Consider the following 19,692-nt stretch of genomic DNA (forward strand, 5'->3'; position numbering starts at 1 on the left):
GCTTGCTCAAAGCACCATTTACCAGCTAAAACAGTATAAAACTTGTGTTTTGTTCGAATCTGTGATGGTTGCACTAAGCGCATTGACTGTATTTAGCATATGTGGTTGAAGTTCAAAATAATCTAACCTCCATAAAAGTTCAAGACCACGAATCATGCTAAACCATTTACACAGACTCAGAGTGTGGGAGGTTAATTAGAAATAAACTGACAGCATCACATGCCTTCACTGGAAAAGCTAGAAAATTGTCAGAGACGAAGAGCTTCCCCTCCCCTTTCTTCTTCAAAATGTTAGAGGAGAAAAATAAAAATTAAAAAAACCCTACTGCTGGCAAAGAGAAGAGTGTTCAGCAGAAAATAATTTCTGTAAGAGTCAAGAACTGAACCATATGAACTCGAGTTGTGTTTCTTAGTAACAGTACCCAGAACTCCTGTGCTGTTATGTGTCAACACTGGGACTTTTAAACTGAGCTAGAAACAAGCTAAATTACATTGAACAAAATTACAGGTTACAACGAATGTTTTTTATTAATGAAGAGGTTGGAGAAGAAAGTGGAGAAGAATCTAGGCCAGGAGAAGCATGTGCCCATCTTTATAAATATTGACTCTGGAGTTGCTGGTGTGTAGATAGCCAAATTCTTCAAACCCTGGAGCCAGGAGCGAGGTAAGAGGGAACAGAAAAAGAAGTAATGCACTGATGTGAAAAAATAACAGGTAATAAGTAAATGTAGGTAACAGAATAATAAATGGCATACAGATGGCGAGGTAGGAGGAAATGTTGCCATAGAAACAGAAGTTAAGAAAAGAAAGTGCTGATAACTCATCTTGGAAACTATAGAATGATCAGGCTGAAAAGTGTGGAGGTCACTAAACACAGCCATCTTCATCTCAAGAACTGTATTTCTTACACCTGGTATCACCACAGTTCTCCTACACAGATTTAACAGGAGTAAGAACAAAAATGAACTATAAGGAGAGAAGAAAAATGAAGACTCCATGACACACTGAGAGGTACAAAGAGAGGAAAAAAGAATTTGTTCTGAAATAACTCACTTTATGCTGTATACTTACCTACTCTTAACTGCCACTTAATTGTAATCAGAATGGTAATATTACCTTTGGAAAAAGGAGGTGAACTGATTTTAGAGATTCAAGCAAGGAATAATAAATATATATATATATTATGTTTTTAATATATATTATATATATAGTAATATGTTTTATATATGTATAATGAACTGTTTTTAGAGATTCAAGCAAGGCATAATATATATATATATTTATATATATATATATATATATCCCCTATTATTTCATATATATATATATGAAATCCCTATTATATATATATATGAAATAATAGGGGCTCACTGATGGCTCAGTGGGTAAAGAACCCGCCTGCAATGCAGGAGACAAAGGAGATGCAGGTTCTATCCCTGGCCTGGGAAGATCCTCTGGGGAGGAATTGGCAACCCACTCTAGTATCATCGCCTGAAAAATCCCATGGACAGATGAGCCTGGTGGGCTACAGTGCAAAGTCATATTCGGACATGACTGAGTGACTTACTCAAGAAAGACATAATATATATATGAAATAATAAATTATCCCCAATTCTAGTACCAGTTTTACACTTTTTACTATTGTTCAGACACTAAGTTGTTTTCGACTTTTGCAACCCCCATGAACTGCAGCACACCAGGCTTCCCTGTCCTTCACTATCTCCCAGAGTTTCCTGAATTTCATGGCTATTGAGTCGGTGATGGCATCCAGCCATCTCATCCTCTGTCACCCCCTTTTCCTCCTGCAATCTTTCCCAGCATTGGGGTCTTTTCCAATGAGTTGGCTCTTTGCATCAGGTGGCTGGAGTATTGCAGCTTCAGCATCAATCCTTTCAGTGAATATTCAAGGTTGATTTCCTTTAGGATTGATTGGTTTGATCTCCTTGTTGTCCAAGGGACTCTCAAGAGTCTTCTCCAGCATCACAATTCAAAAGCATAAATTCTTCAGTGCTCAGCCTTCTTTATGGTTCAAATTTCACATCTGTACATGGCTCCTGGAAAAACCATAGCTTTGACTAGGTGGACCTTTGTTGGCAAAGTAATGTCTCTGCTTTTTAACATGCTGTTTAGGTTTGTTATAACTTTTCTTCCAAGGAGCAAGAGTCTTTTTAATTTCATGACTGCAGTCACCATCCGCTGTGATTTTGGAGCACAAAAATATAAAATCTGGCACTGCTTCCACTTTTTCCCCATCTATTTGTCATGAAGTGGTGGGACTGGATGTCATGATCTTAGTTTTTTCAATGTTGAGTTTTAAGCGAGATTTTTCACTCTCCTCTTTCACCCTCATCAAAAGATTCTAGGTCTTCTTTGCTTTCTTCATTAGAGCAATATCATCTGCATGTCTGAGGTTGTTGATATTTCTCCCAACAATCTCGATTCCAGTTCATGAGTCATCCAGCCCAGCATTTTGTATGATGTACTTTGCATATAAGCTAAATAAGCATTGTGACAATATACAACCTTGATGTACTCCTTTCCCAATTTTGAACCAGTCCATTGCTCTATGTCCAGTTCTAACTGTTGCTTCTTGACATGCATATAGATTTCTCAGAAGGCAGATAAGGTGGTCTGTATTCCCATCTCTTTAAGAATTTTCCTCAGATTGTTGTGAGTCACAGTGAAAGCCTTTAGTGTAGTCAGTGAAGCAGAAGTAGATTTTTTTTTTTATTTCCTTGCTTTTTCTATGATCCAACAGATTTTGGCAATTTGATCTCTGGTTCCTCTGCCTTTTCTAAATCTAGCCTGTAAAGTAATTGATATTAAAAATATACTACCTGGGGATCTAATTCTGAGAAACGCACTGTTAATTAGACAGCAAAACACCCAAATCATGGAATGAATGCTTGGGATAACTGTGTTTGGTGGTGGGTATAACTTTTCTTTTTAATTTTACTTTTTGAAAAGACTCTACCCTGAGTGAACGTTCAATACAGTATAATAGTTTATCTAGAATTTAAGCTAATAGTATTTACATAATCTTCAGTCCAGGGGTCACAAAGAGTCAGACACAACTGAGTAACTGAACTGAATTGAGTCTGCATGGAAATATCACTTCCAGTTAGAGTAAAAGATTATAAAGTTGGGTGAAGAATTGGATCTGTAATTGCAGAAAGACCAAAGTGAGACACGTATCTTAAAGAATATTTCAGTTCTGCTGCAAACATTTTGTTCAGGTAAAGCTAAAAATCCTTCAGGCTGGAATATTTTCATTGCTGCTTTTAAAATATGTAGAATGATGACAAACATAATATATAGTGATCAATAGTTTAGTCCTCCCTTAGGAAGAAATATATACACAACAACTTACCAGACAACTTTTAAGTCCCTACAGGTCTAATGTTTCAAAATAGAAAAATTCTAACTCACTTGCAATTTTCCAGTTATGTATAGACTAACTCAAGAATCAAAGGATGTCCACATAATTATCCACAAATATTTCAGATTATATGGGACAGCTTGTTCTGGTCTTCTGGGTTGGGCTTAGTGGTACATGTCTGTCCAGCTCACTGGTCACTAGGAAGAGTTACCTAGGAGGACCCAACTGAGACAATCTAACTGTAGCTCATGTGAACACTCACTCTCCAGCGGACCATCTGAAAAGGTTTCCAGGTGAAATCAAAGGAACCGTGCAAGTTGGCTGGCAGAAGGAACAAGACCCGTAGGGCCCCCGTGTACCATTCTACCTTCTACACCTGATTCAGGGCTGAGAAAACAGCATCTGCCTTGGGGTGGATGAAATGCTCATACTGAGAAGGGAGTGGAGCCAAGGAGGCCATTCAATCAATCTACCATCACCTGCTCTGGCATCAATTATTCACTCTCCCTTGTGTAAAATACACTCCTAAGACCTTCTAAAGTCTCATTCAATCACTGTGTCAGGCTTGAAGTTGAAGACCTTATAATCTTTATCAGGTTCAGAAGTGGCTCTTCTTCATCTAGATGTAGTGAGTGGTGTGCTCATAAATATTTAACAACTAATTCTTCTGGGGAAAACAACCCTGATTTGTAGCATCGGTTGATCTCTGTGATGGAAATATTGCTGCCATGGCTGATTTCAAGGCACCCATGTGAAGCTCCTGAAAACATGGTTGAAAAAAGGTGCATAGCCCACCGTCTGGAGACAGTCCATGGTTTGGAGACCTGAAAGCTGAAAAGACGATGTATTCTGCCTCCCTCCCCCCAAACACACAGTGAGGAGACATAACAACCATGGACAGAGGCCCGACTGAAGACTGCCTAAAAGGGGGTGGTGGGGGGAGGAGAAAAGAAAAAGCACAAAGCAGTCTCTGTTCCTTAGAAAGTCTGAAATCGTGCAGGGCAAACGCTGACATGATTCCCTTTCTGGGAATGCCTGTGCCTTAGTCAGGTCCTGTTTGTCCTGGAAATGGCCTCTTTGCTGTTTGGATTCAGTTTTGGAGACATCTGTCCTTCCTTCCCATCACCTTAAAAGACTCATTCTGCAGAAATGCTTCATGTTGGCAGCTGAGCAGATGCCTCAGTCTGCTTCCTGTCCAAGGAAAGCTGGAGCCCAGAGCTCTTTCTGTATCTGGATAATTTCAGTGCCTTTCAGTCCATGTCTGTGGCCTGTGAAACTCCCATGAAAACCCTGCAGACGTCTTTGTACCTGATTCAATTTCAATCCATTTGAAAAAAAGGACAAACTCACAATTCTTTCCTAAACAAACTCTCTCTTTAGTCTTGATCTGTGTTCTCCTGGACCTGTCAGGCCGTTGGGGGTCAGCCTTTGAGGTCCTTTGTTTGGTTCAAAGCGTCTATTAGGCACTGCCTCACATCTTCCAGCGATCCTAACAAAGGTTCTTACTGCCACACCATTGATTTGATCTGTGCCCCAGGCTACATATTATTTTGAGAGCCCTTTGCTGGCTGGAGAGAGATGAAAGATGAGAAACAGCTTTATTTTCCAAACCCACAAGAGCAGACCTCTATACATCCCCTCTAAATTTGAATTAAAAACTGGCCAGCTTTTTATTTCACTCATCTTTTGCTTTTCAAACCTTCTAATAGTCACCTGAAATCAAGCTCTTTCAACACTTTGGTTGGAGGTCCTGTTAGCCAATTCTAACAGTTCAATAGGGATATTTTCCATCTTCCAAGTTACTGCAAATGGCAGAAGAGTAATTATTTCTCAACCACATAACAGGCTCACCATTCTGCAGCCTCCAGTGACACTTTGCTCAGCATCTTTTCCTCAATCATTTCCAACAACTTGCTCATAGCTTTTCTTACACTCCCATCTCCAGCCCAAATGCCAGGCCATGCATGAAGGACGTTTGTCGTGTCAACTCTTTACTCCTTAGAACCAGCTTCTGTATTAGGTAATTAGCTAGAGTGTGATGATGCCACACACGCAGCCACAAACCCCACATTGCTACACAACAATCAACACTCACACTTTCTCCCAAATCTAGGAGGAGGCTGCGTGAGTTTGCTCTTCTGGACTGGGAACAACTTATAGTAAAGCTCAATTTTAACTTGTGAGAGTTTAAGAATTTAAGTATTAAACGACCAAGAAATTTCTCAGTATTTAGGGTGTGGGGTCCTCACCTCCTCCCTCTCTCCCCACTGCAAAAAGACCTGACTTCAGGGTCCGAGTATGTAGGATTCCAAGCATAGGTCCCTCTCTACTCAGCTTCCATGACTCCACAAACACTCAGCAACCTTGGGTTAAGTGGAATGCTTTCAGAAGCAATAAATGCACGTGAGGAAGGAACAAGTGATTAGTAATCACCAAGTCATTTGCCAGCGAATGAGCTGAGGTGTAGTGAGCTAAGATTGATGGCTGGTATAAAACACGACCACTAGATAAATTGGGATTCTGGGAAACCCTACTGTTATGGGTTTAATTATGTCCCATTTAAAGTCGGATGTGAAAGTCTAACTCCCATGAGCTCGGAATGGGACTACGTCTGAAGACCAAGTCTTTCAAGAGGTGGCTGAGTTAAGATCAGGTCATTGGGGTGGGGCCCTAATCCCATATCACCTGGGTCCTTATTAGCGGAGATGAGGACACATGAGGACATGCAGAGAGGGAGACCACAAGAGGACACAGAGAGAACATGACCATCTACACACCACAGAGAGGGGCCTCGGAAGAAAGCAGCCCTACTAATGGCTTGGCCTCAGTTTTAGGCTGAGGATGGTGAGACAGTAAATTCTGACATCTAAAGTACCCCGGCTAGGATACGAGTCACAGCAGCCCTAGGGAACAAACCCTCCCAATCTAAGAAGGATAAAGGCCGAGGGACACATCCTGTTAGGGAGATTCACGGGTGAAGTTACCATGGTTTACATTCTGAGATAAACCAGATTGAGTTATCTTGATTTGGGTCCTGGTTTTACAGGTGAATACAAACTAACCAAACTGTACAGCCTAGACATGTACAGCCAAACATACATAAAATTGCAACTGATGCTGAAGCTGAAGCTCCAATACTTTGGCCACCTGATGCAAAGAGGTGACTCACTGGAAAAGACCCTGATGCTGGGAAAGATGGAAGGCAGGAGAAGAAGAGGGAGGCAGAGAATGAGATGATTGATGGCATCACTGACTCAGTGGACATGAGTTTGAGCAAACCCCAGAAGATAGTGGAGGATAGAAGAAGAGCCTGGCATGCTGCAGTCCATGGGGTCACAAAGAGTTGGACATGACTTAGAGACTGAACAACAAAAATTGCATATTAATAAGAATCAAATAGACTTTATTTCACATCCTAGTGAGGTAAAACAAAATACTAATAATATTTTGTACTATTGCCTTTGATACATAAATTAAAAAATAATTACACCTTTACATGGAATACTCATATTATAAATCCTATACCTTTATTTTAAAAAAATTCCCTTTGTAAAATTTTTTTGTACTAGGACTTATTCATGACATGTTTTATATTTTCTTCTTAACATTTCTTCATCAGTTTCTTTCCCTTGCTTTGGCTGAGTTGTTGAATATCTCCATAAATGGTTTTTACTATTTTTATTTCACTATTGGACTGCATTACGAGTGAAGCATAATTAAACAAAAGTATTCCCTGGCAGCTCAGGTGGTAAAGACTCGATCCCTGTGTTGGGAAGATCCCGTGGAGAAGGAAAGGGCAACCTGCTCCAGTATTCTTGCCTGGAGAATCCAATGGATGGAGGAACCTAGTGGGCTACAGTCCATGGGTTAGCAGAGTTGGACACAACTAACCGACTAACACTTTCACTTTTTTCACCTTATAATTACAAAATCAAGAAATACATAATATCCCGCTGTGAGACCTTCAGTAAGAGGTTATGCTGTTGCTTTCTCATACCTATATCCCTATTTTATTAACTTATCCAGACTTTTAGTGCTAGATGATGGCTCATTTTAATAATATATTTATTATGAAAATGCAATAGCACATTACTAACAACTTCATTATGCTTAAAATTACTGTTATCAATTTTTCTAAATTTAACATCAGAAATGTACTCATTTCATCGCTCTTACTCTGTCATGTCAGCCATTGCCTTTGGCTCTTTTTCCTGATTCAATTTTACTTTGACAGATTTCAGATGCTTATTTCACAAGTATCTGCAGTTCTAAAAGTGTGTCTGGTTAATGTTCATCTGAAATGTCTTTTTTTCCCCTGAAAGATGTAAAGAACACTGTAACCCGTCCTAAAATGCTCAGACCACAACTCGGCAATCTCCTGTTGGTACAAACACTATTTTCTCTACTGTGGCAATTACCGTTTGTTAATGACAATAACAAATGCAAAACTTGCACAGCCTTTTTTTTTTTTAACCAATGAATGAACTAGGATATTTATATAAATTCAACCTTCATGGTTTCCTGCGAGGTGTTACTGTTATCAGAGTTAATAATTACTAAGACTGATGCTAATTTGATCTTCTTCCCTTTGTACATAATGTATTTTCTCTATTTGGAAGTTTGTTGATTCTCTCTTCATCCTTAAAAGCATTTTACCAGAATATGTTTATCTTATTTATTTTCAAGTGAAAATACTACACTCAGTGAAACATTTCAACTTGGAAAACTGAGTATACTTTCACCTCAGAAAAGTGTTTTTTCATTGTGTTTTTGATTACCATGTCTCTGATTACTCTGTTCTCATCTGGACTTCTTGCAGAGATTTACACGCCTTGGTTTACACTCTTCCACAGCCCTCACATTTTCTCTCATAATATTCATTTTTCTTAATCACTTTATTCCATGTCATAGAGCAGTCTCCCAATATGGTCTCCTAATTCAGTATTTAAAATTATATCAGGGTCCTTATGTTAATCACTCTCTTGAATGAACTTTTAAAGTTTAATTATTTTCACTTCCAATTATTCATGTTTTACAGTTTTCCTTTTTTCCCATAGCTTTCTATAGGAAGATCTTTTTTACCAAACGGGAAATATGTTTGACAGGGCTCCCCTTCATGGATTGAGGGCAACAAGAGATGGAGTAGTTAGGTCTCACTCCTTCCAGCTGCTTATTCATGTAAATGTCCAGAGTTTTCATCACCTGCTCAGCATTAACAGCAAAGTTACAGAATGGACACGTCTGCACGGTGTTAGCAGACAACAGAACAGTTAGCTAGAGGTGAGTCTGTGGAAAACAAATGGGAGGAAATGACTCTCGTCTGAGTTGCACCCATGGTAAACTGGCTTGTAAGTCTGCTCTTTCAGTGAAATGAAAGCCCCCTGGGTCCCCATTTTCTCCCAGACACGGCACAGGGCTAATGTCAAGCTCTTATGAGGGACTTGGAGGCACTCCTTGGCTACTCAGTCTGGTCACCTGTCAAGGGCTGTGGCTGAGAGAACAAGGGCCCACCTGCAGAACCAGCAGGCAGAGGGGACCTTTACAGAGCTGTTGCTGACTCAGGGATGCAGGCAGCAGGACTAGACATTTTGTACCTCACAGAGCTCTTGATAATGCCATCTCCACGGAGGACCACAGCTTCCTGCATGTGCAGAGCGGCCTTGCTGCATGAGGAGCTCAAGGGGCGGGGGATAAAGTAAGAGCCACATGGGTGCACTGCCATCCCAGGGGACCCTACCCGAGACACTGGAGTATTTTCTCAGCACTGCTCCAGGACAGAGAGCACTGCGTGAAGGTGTCTGAAGGGGATGGCGTGTAAGATGAAGGAGATAAAGAAGGCATATGTGTGTGCTAAGTTGCTTCAAATGTGCCCAACTGTGCGATCCCATGGACTGAAACTTGTCAGGCTCCTCTGTCCATGGGATATTCCAGGCAAGAATACTGGAGTGGGTTGCCATGGCCTCCTCCAGGGAATCTTCCTGACCCAGGGATAGTACTGGTGTCTCTTATGTTTCCTGCAGGCAGGTTCTTTAGCACTACCACCACCTGGGAAGCCTGAAAGAAGGCATATAAGTAGCAATTAATTTCAAAGCAAAATTTCACAATTTTCTGGATGTTTCATCTTCTCCATGTGAGTAGCCATGAAAAGGACATGAGCATGGATGGTGAAGATCTCACAACATTTTCTGCTGGTATTTGCTTCTTCAGTCTGGGTTACAGCACCTTAATCAACATCTGAGAATCTGCCTGCAATGCAGAAGACCCCTGTTTGATTCCTGGGTCAGGAAGATCCACTGGAGAAGGGATAGGCTACTCACTCTAGTACTCTTGGGCTTCCCTGGTGGCTCAGCTGGTAAAGAAGCCATCTGCAATGTAGGAGACCTGGATTCGATCCCTGGGTTGGGAAGGTCCCCTGAAGAAGGGGAAACACCACCCACTCCAGTATTCTGGCCTGGAGAATTCCATGGACTGCATAGTCTACGGGGTCACAAAGAGTCGGACACAACTGAATGACTTTCACTTTCACTTTTCACTTTCACTTTTCACTGTGACTCCAGATCCCAGATTTGAACTTCTGAGGTCACTATCAAGGTCTGAGACCAGGCTTACTCCTAAGTCATACAGACACTGGGGTCTTTGACACACCAAAGTTTCAGCGGGTCACAGAGTGAAAAGGCGCCCACTCTGCAGGTCCCTAAAGGGCTTTACTGGAAAGGTTCAAGGACAGAAGCAGGGCACACCGGGAGTGCTCCAAGAAAGAGGGTACAAGCCCCTGCCTATCTCTTTATGGGCCTTCTCTAAATGCCAGTTACTGCTTGGAAGCTGTTGAGGAATGAAAGAGGGCATTGATTTCAAACATTTGCTGTTGGTTGGCATGGATGTGTATAATTTTTGGCTTGCATTTTTGAGTCATCCTTAGATTTTAGCACTAAACAAAGTATTTTCACCAAGCTATTTCTATGAGAATTGAAATAGCTATCTAAATATGGCAGCTCATTTTGCAGTCTGTATGGACTTATTTCTTATTCAATTTGGCAATTCGATGATATCGTGGTACCTATTTGACTGCTAAGTTCAAAGCTTAGAATTTCACATGCTTAAAGCACAATGGCAAGAATGGTAAGGGTATGTTTTAGTCCTTACAGCAGGATTCTGTATGTTTCAACCTAATCATATTTAATTCCTTCTATGCAGAATTATACAGTGTAGGACATTTGGAGATATCAGAAACCTAGGAGAAAATGTGCCTTAAATGTAGACAGTGACATAATTGAGCTAAAAATGAAGAGCTTGGGTCTGTTCTGTGTCCAAAGAGAGAAGAACTGAAGCTGGCAGAAACAGCATGGTTTCAAAATGTAAGCTAAATACTCATTTGTGTCAGGGATTTTTCATCTCTTCCTCCTCTCCCTCCCCCTAATCTCCTCTCACAGCATGCTCAAGCAGAAGATAATAATTAAGCTCATCTGCTTTGTCTTTCACTGTCTTTGGGAATTTATGAAATGAAACAGAAGAATAGGCCCCCAAACGCTCTTTTGAAAATGTGATATGATATTTATGTCTTGTGAATTTAAATACATCTGCTGACATCTCTGCCCCAAGATGGAACTTTTTGTTTGCAGTATCAAACTTGTGTTTCAATCTTTCCAAGTGGGCGGGATAGAGCTGGGAGGTGATAATGCTCAGGAATTTAATTTACAAGGCCAGTGACACACATTGTCACACAGAAGGACCCCAGTTCCATCTCAGGGCATTTCCAGAAAGAAAGTCAGGAACTTAGAAGTTTAGAGTCTCCACAGTATGGCTTCAACAACACAAATGCTCTAAATCTAAAGTCACCTGATTCTCAATCTATTTATTTGACTCAGACTGATAGATACCTGGGCAAAAGAGGATGATGGTCTCTCTCCATGTAGGTATTAACTCTCCCTGCCTAGAAAATACATTCCTAAACCAGAAAAGAGGTCTGTATGACCACATGCCTTTGTAAAGACAGCTTCTTTAGGACTGTATTAGGACATGTATTAGGACAGATTATCAAACCTTGCTTCTATAATAAATTCATTACCACTTAAGCCAACATGCATATGCCTTAGAACCTTGATAGGTTCTTCCTTCTCTGTAACAATTCAATGTCTGTTAATGGAAACATGCTTAAATACATAAGGTCTCACTAGGTTTTACTTTATCACTTCATTAATTCAATGAAGAGAAAATTCATTAGGAAACTGACATAACATATCATCAGCTTAGTTTCAAATGTGAACCAAAAAACACAAATATAAAAAAGCATAAAGTAAGATTTATTTTTGATCCTTAGAAAAATTTAAATAATCTTCATAATTATATGGAAAATATTTTGTTAAATTTGAAAAATATACAAACAAATTCAAATATTTATATTTCTATTGCTAGAATTAGCAGGTTAATATTTGTTCCTAGTTATTTTTATAAAAAAGAAATGTAAGTGAGGAAGTGAAAGAATCTATACACTGAAAATTACAAGACACTGATATAAGAAGTTTAAGGTGACACAATAAATGGAAAGATATCTCCTATTCATGGAATGGGAAAATTAATATTATTAAAATGTTGATACTACCCAAGATCTTCAACTGATTCAATGCAGAGAAGTGGGAATGTCTCAAATATGCACAAATATGTGAAAATTCAAAGTAAATGGAAATATTCTTAGAGAAGGCCTCAACTTATTGTTTGGTGTACAGAGAGGATAGAGATGGAATCGGGATGGTTATTTAATAAGTGGATTATCTGCAGAAGGGCTGTCCAAGTTCTCTTTTATTAATACACTCATGACTGTCAGTCCTCAAATTCAAGCAGCTTGCACACACACAAAGAAGGTGCGTGTTCAAAATGCACTGGCTAATCTGCTGTGGAGGGCTCTGCTCCCAGCAGAAAGGCTGGCACACCAGGTAGATGAACCCTTACTTTGGCATGAGAGAGGGTTCTCAACCAATTTACCAACCTCCAATGTAGCCAACTTGAACAAAAGCTTAGCAATTCACATGGCAATCTCTCTGCAGAGAGTGTTCCCACAGCCTCCTATTTATTATAAACAACTGATTTACCAGAATGGATAGAAAAGGGAAAAAATGTCATTATTATATATCAAACAACTTTTTTCAAGTTAAATTATAAGTACACATCTATTATCAAAATTTTACGGTAATAAGTGGGAGAAGGCAATGGCAACCCACTCCAGTGTTCTTGCCTGGAGAATCCCAGGGACAGGGGAGCCTGGTGGGCTGCCGTCTACGGGGTCACACAGAGTCGGACACTGAAGCGACTTAGCAGCAGCAGCAGCAGGGTAACAAGCATCACAAAGATAAATATGAAAAGAACAAAAAATACTGAAGTCGAAAAACCTGTCACTAAGGAACGAAGAGAATTCTTAAAAAGTTAATTTAATATTTCATGGAAAACTTGAGGAAGATAAACATACAATAAATAAAAATGATTGCTCTAAGAAAGGAAATATGCAGAGATTTTAATAGTGAGAAAGCAAAATGTACAGTTACCTAAAATAGAATTATTAAAATTAAAAAATCAATAGAATACTAAATTATAAAATTAAAAACAACCATAGAATTGGCACAAGTTAAACATAGAAAACAGATGAGAAAAATCTTAGGAAGGAAAACAATTAACTGAAGAATGGCAATACACATTTTATAGGAGAAGCAGAGAGAGAAGGGAGAAAATATAAGAGAGAATAAATTATGGTTAAACTATTTTTTAAAATAAAAATTGCATTTTTAAATACTGAAGAAACATGAGTTTTCAGTATGCTGAGTATGTTGAGTGCAACAACAAGCATTATGAGTTAATAAGCTATATTTAGAATGTCAATGACAATATGATGCTGTTAAAAACTCAGAAAGAAAAAAAAACTCACCTTTAAAAGAGTAAGGGTGTCCTTGGTGGCTCAGATGGTAAAGAATCTGTCTGAAATGCAAAAGACTCAGGTTCAATCCCTGGGTCCAAAAGGTCCCCTGGAGAAGGGAATGGCAACCCGCTCCAGTATTCTTGCCTGGAGAATTCCATGAACAGGGGAGCCTGGTGAGCTACAGTCCTTGGGGTCACAAAGAGTCAGACTGACTAAGCGACTTTCACAAGCTATACTCAGAATGTCAATGACAAAGTGATGCTCTTAAAAACTTCTCAGAAAGAAAAAAACAAAAAACTCACCTTCAAAAGAGTAAAAAAGGGACTGACAACACTGACAATAGTCATTCTTTAAGGCAAAGGAACATTATCTCAATTTCAGAAGGAGGGTAATTTTCAAGATAGAATTCCATATCAAACCAAATTATCACCCATAAGAAACAAAATTTCAGACATAAAAGGCTTCAGAAAATGTATTCATTATGGAAAGTGGGATATTGAAGTTTCCTACTATTATTGTATTGCTTTCTATTTCTCCTTTCAGTTCTGTCAATGTTTGCTTGATATATTGAGAAGCTCTGATCTTGGATGCATATATATTTAGAATTATCATATCTTTCTAGTAGAGTGATCCTTTTATCATTATATATTATCCTTTCTTGTCTCTTAATGGATACAACATCAAAACATAAGATCAATAAAGAAACAGAAGACAACACTATAACTCAGTGGACCCAATAGACATACACAGAACAGTCCACTTAACAGCAGAAGTATACAAGCTTTTTTCAAAAGCACAGAGAATTTTTCCAGTATAGATCACATGTTAGGTCAAGAAACAGGTGTTAACAAATTTAAGGAAATTAAAATCACCCCAAGCATCTCCTCTACACATGATAGAATGAAAATGGAAACCAAAAAAGACAAACCGGAAAATTTACAAGTGTGGGAATTAAATAGCAAACTCTCGAAGAGCCAGAAGATCAAAGAATAAACTAAATAAACAGAATAAAATAAAAACATTAAGAAATTGAAAATGATAACATAATATAACAAAATCGATGACATGCAACAAAAGCAATACTCAAAGTTTCTTGTGATAAAAGCCTACATTAAAAAAGAAGAAATATATCCAACAAACAACCTGACTTCACACCTCAAGGCAATAGGAAAGGAAGACCAAACTACCACCAAAGAAGCAGAAGGAAGGGAACAACAAAGATTAGAGTAGAAATAAAAGACAAAGAGAATAGAAAAGCAATAGAAAAAAATCAACAAAACTGACTTGTTTTTTTTTGAAAAAATAAACTGATTTTCAACCCCTTAAGTGGGCTAAGTAAAACAGAGAAAAGACAAATAAAACTGGAAATGAAAGAACTGATATTACAACTTATGCCAAAGAAAAGGAAAAGATCCATAAGAGACAACTATAAACAATTGTATACCAACAAATGGGACAACCCAAAAGAAATGAATAAATTCCTAGAAACATACAACCTACCCGGACTGAATCATGAAAATAAAAGTCTGAACGAATCTACAGACAGTATAGAAATTAAATCAGTAATAAAAATTTTCCAGACACAGATAACCCCAGGACTTTACTGATGAATTCTAATGAACTTTTAAAGAAAGATTAACAACAAAACTTCTCAAACACTTCCAAAAACTTGAAAAGGAGGGAACACTTCCAAAATCCTTTCATGAGGCCATCATTACCCTAATATCAAAGCTAGAGAAAGATACCACAAGAAAAGAAAGCTTCAGGCCAGTTTCCATGATGAACAGATGCAAAATCCTCAACAAAATACTAGCAAACTGAATCCAAGAGCACATTAAAAGAATGATCAACTTAAAATTTATCCCTGTGATGCAAGGATAGCTCAACATATGCAAATCGATGGACACAATACACTACATATACAGAATTGAGGATAAAAACATCTCAGTAGATGGAGAAAAGACATTTGATGAAATTCAACATCCTTTCATGATAAAAACGCTTGACAAATTGGTCGAAGAAAGCAAATATGCCAACATAATAAACACTATACATGACAAGCCCAGAGCTAACAGTGGAAAAAAATAAGAGCTTTCCCTCAAAGATCAAGAGAAATACCAGGAAGTACACTCTCATCATTCCTATTCACTATAATATGTGGAACTTTATGCACAGCACTTAAACAAGAAGAAATAAAAATCATCCAAATCAGAAAGGAAGAAATAAAACTGTCCCTGTTTACACAGTGTGATGTTCTAGGTAGAAAATTCCAAAGACTCCACAAAAAATAAGACACCTGTTAGAACTAATTAAAAATTCAGTTAAGTTTCACCGTACGAAATTAACTTACAAAAATCAGTAGCCTTTCTACATACCTGTAAAAATTATCTGAAAAGAAAATTAGGAAAACAATCCATTTACAACAGCAAAAAAGAATTAAATAGAAATAAACTTAACTAGTAAAAATTATTTTTAAAAAATTATATAAAGTCTAGGAAAATGTTCTAATGTCCCCACCCAAGCTCAGATCAATGGCTCACAGGTTTTGCCCAGGAAGAGGCAAGCAATAACCTGAAGCAATCACAAAGAAATTGACCTTACTAACAACAGAGACTGGAAAACTACATAGAAATAGAATTAACTCTCACTCCTTTCCAAAGTATATCCTGTGCTAAATGAATAAACTTATTCCTATAGGCTGCATGTTATTGCCACCCCACCACGAACGCTGTTATGTTGAAGCCCTAACATCCTTTGTAATGGTACTAGGAGGCCAGGTCTTTGAAAACAACATTGGATGAGGTCATAGAGTGGGTCCCTAACAATGAGATCATGAACCTTATGAAAAAAAGACACCAGAGAGTTTACTTGCTCTCTCTCCTCCCTGTGGGGATACAGCAAGAAGGCCAACCGGGAATAAAGCTCTCACCAGAACCTGACCTTGTTAACACCTTGATGTTGTACATCCAGCCTATAGGACTGTGAGAAATAAATGTCTGTTATTTAAGGCTTATGGCTGCCTAAGCTATTATGCCTATATATTAATAACTCAGAATAAAGTTTAAAATCTCAGATGAAAAGTTTAATAGCATTAGAGAAATGTGGGAAAATAAGAATCCATGATCATTTTGAAATAAACATTAATTTTAAGTTCTTTTCTGCTCAAATATAGCAAAACAGAAATATTAAAAAGGGATCCTCCCCCAAAAAGGCTAGGGTATTAAGAGATAATCTATCACAAAAAGCATGATGAGATATATCATACTGTTGTTCAATATTTACATTAAACATGTAGATAGCACCTCTCTGTACTCTGTTAGGAAGGAGAGTGGGCTCAATGAAACTGGAAAGGACAGGTTAGCTGTAACAGGAACAGGCTGTGGTGAAGACAGATATGATGGTCTTAAAAGAATGAAGGGAAAATATGCAGCAAAGACTGAAATGGCATCAAAGATGAAAAGAGATTAATCCACATTGAAGATGCTCAAATTAGTGACAGGAATATAAACATTCATAACTTTTTAAACTAGATGAAGCAAAATGAAAAAATTTTATTAAAATAACAAAGAAAACTTTCTTGAACTGAAAAACAACCTGAACCTATAAAACAAGACATCTAAAAAACAGACCCCCTTGAACTTTGGAGTATCACTGAATGGGGAAATTGCCCCCTTTTCAAAGCAGAATAAACTAGGAAGTAACTATATGCATACACACAGATCATAAATTATTTTTAATTATGCAGGTTATAATTTTATAAAGATGTTTTAACAAAAGTGCTTTATAAAATCAATTTCTTCAATTGGAAAGTTGAGGTTAACTTAATCAAATTTCAGACACACAAATTCATTTTGTAAAGCAAGAATTTCAATTAAAAACAATTTAAAGCTAAACTACCTTGTGTTTAGCTGCTCAATCATGTCCGACTCTTTGTGACCCCATGGACTGTAGCTCGCCAGGCTCCTCTGTCCATGGGGATTCTCCAGGCAAGAATACTGGAGAGGGTTGCCATGCCCTCCTCCAGGGGATCTTCTCAATCCAGGGATTGAACCCAGGTCTCCCCAATTTCAGGTGGATTCTTTACCATCCGAGCCACCAGAGAAGCTCAAGAATACCGGAGTGGGTAGCCTATCCCTTCTCCAGTAGATTTAAATGACCTTACAATACCAAATAAACCCTGTCTTTATATACATGTAGGTTTTGCTCATGTTCGATGTCTTTTCTAGTCTTCTCACTGCCTGGTCACCGGTACAGTATATTTTATATTTCTTTCAATATCTGTGCCAGTTGTTAGGATAACTACAAATCCACTCAAACGTAGCAGCTGTGTTCCACGTACAGAAGCTTTTGTTTCATGGTAATTGGGACTGGTTCCAGATGGCAGTATTAATTACTGATTTCAATTGCATTTTGACTAATAGCTGTTCACATTATACAAGTTTCATTGCCTAATGAATCGACAGACAAATACATTCAGTCCATGTTGTGGAATTGTGCTCTCTAACTAAAGCTGTATTACAAAACCAAAGAGAAACCCTCATTTTTCTCTATTATTTTAAGATTTTAGATAGTTAATACCCTAGAGAAAAAAAAAGAAGTTTAGCCTCAGTTTTTTTGCACATTTTTAGATGATAGGGTACCATGGAATAATATCTATAGAATCATGAGAAATAATTGTGAGTGCTGAAGTAAATAAGGAATTCATAGCTCATTACATCAATTATAATAACAAAAATTATACCATGTAAAACCATATAAAACTATAAACATTTTAATATCTTAATTTTAATTAACTTTTTACTGTATAAAATATAATATAAATACATTTTTAAAACTATGAAAAAAACTATTCAAACTATATTAAACAATATAAACAAGACCACGCTTCATTTGTATGCTCTGTATAAACTTACTCTGGAAAACTTATCTGAAGTCATATTCCAGTAAACTGAAAGATAAACAGGGAGCTTATTATTGTTGTTCTTCTTATTGTTTGTTAATTGGTTGGCTGATTTTTAGTGGCATTATGAAACTAAGTTACTGATAGTGAAAAGTGTAAACAAATTCCACATATGTTTATTAATAATAGTTGTCAACATCTGTTGAGTTTCTGCCCCGGAAAGCTCAAGTTTTAAGTATTTAATGAAGATCAACTCACTTGCTCTTCAAACCAGCTCTTTATAACAACATAAATGTTTAAAAATTAAAAATTAAGTATACAATGCCACTATGAACAATTTCATAATTAAAATAATTGAGGAAAATTCAGATCAGTTCAAGTTCAGTCGCTCAGTCATGTCTGACTCTTTGCAACCCCAAGGACTGCAGCATGCCAGATTTCAGTCCTGAGGAAAGGCTTGAGGAAAATTACATTACATATTAGCAGTCAGTAGGCTGGCTATAAGTGTTAGTATGAAAGCATCTCCACATTTGATAGGAATTTAATAGCTACAATTTTATTTCCTATATTGAACTTAGAGTAATATAAATATTAACATATATTAATATTATAATACTATATATTTATAGTATTTGAATTACCAAGTATAACTCCTTGAAAATTACTGGAGAAAAAATACAAAGAAAAAGTATGTCAGACAAAAAAAGAAGATATTAAAATATAAAATATGAGGTAAGTTTATAAATTACAACCCAATATTTCTTACACCGCAATAGATGGTAATGGGTTTGACTCACTGAAGAATAATCTAAGATTATTTTTTAAAATCCCCAAATATGAAATATTGTGTTTCTATGTATTAGCAATGAATATGTGGGAATCAAATTTAAAAACACAACACTACTACATTCACTCAAAAAGAATGAAATATTTAAGTGTAAATCTAATAGAACATGTAAAGGATTAATATGAAGAAAATGCAAAATGCTAATGAAAGAAACTGAAGAACATCACACAGAGGACCACTACGTTCACAGTTAGAAGACTCAGAACAGTAAAGACACCAGTCCTCTCCAAATTGAGGCACAGTTTCAAAGTAGGCCAATCAAATTCCAACCACAATTACTGCAGACATAGATAAAGCTTATTCTGCAGTTTGTATGAAAAGACAAAGGGACTAGAATAGACAAAACAATTTTGCAAAAGTATAAAATAGATTTCACACCATCCACTTGTAAGACTTCCTACCCAGATACAGTAATCAACATATTTTTGCATTATAGAAGAGTTGCAGCATAGATTACAAGAATATAATGGAGAAATCAAGATAGACAGTTATGACTAACAGATGTTTTTAACCAATTGACTTTTGGCAAATGTGCAAAAGCATTTCAATGTAGGAAAATAACCTTTTTAAGAATACTAAAAATTGGACATCTTGGACATGGAACAACAGGCTGGTTCCAAATAGGAAAAGGAGTACATCAAGGCTGTATATTGTCACCCTGTT

At 37.4% G+C, this 19,692-nt stretch overlaps 1 long non-coding RNA gene across 1 annotated transcript in view; it reads left to right on the plus strand.

The window, feature by feature from the left end:
• The first annotated feature begins 486 nt into the window (after window positions 1–486).
• LOC133258846 (uncharacterized) overlaps window positions 487–19,692 on the plus strand; it is a 32,197-nt gene continuing 12,991 nt past the window's right edge. The window contains exon 1 of the long non-coding RNA XR_009740177.1: window positions 487–1,010. This is a non-coding gene — a long non-coding RNA (uncharacterized LOC133258846). The remainder of the gene's footprint in view (window positions 1,011–19,692) is intronic.

Source organism: Bos javanicus, chromosome 13 (assembly GCF_032452875.1).
Source record: "Bos javanicus breed banteng chromosome 13, ARS-OSU_banteng_1.0, whole genome shotgun sequence".
Classification (NCBI taxonomy): domain Eukaryota; kingdom Metazoa; phylum Chordata; class Mammalia; order Artiodactyla; family Bovidae; genus Bos; species Bos javanicus.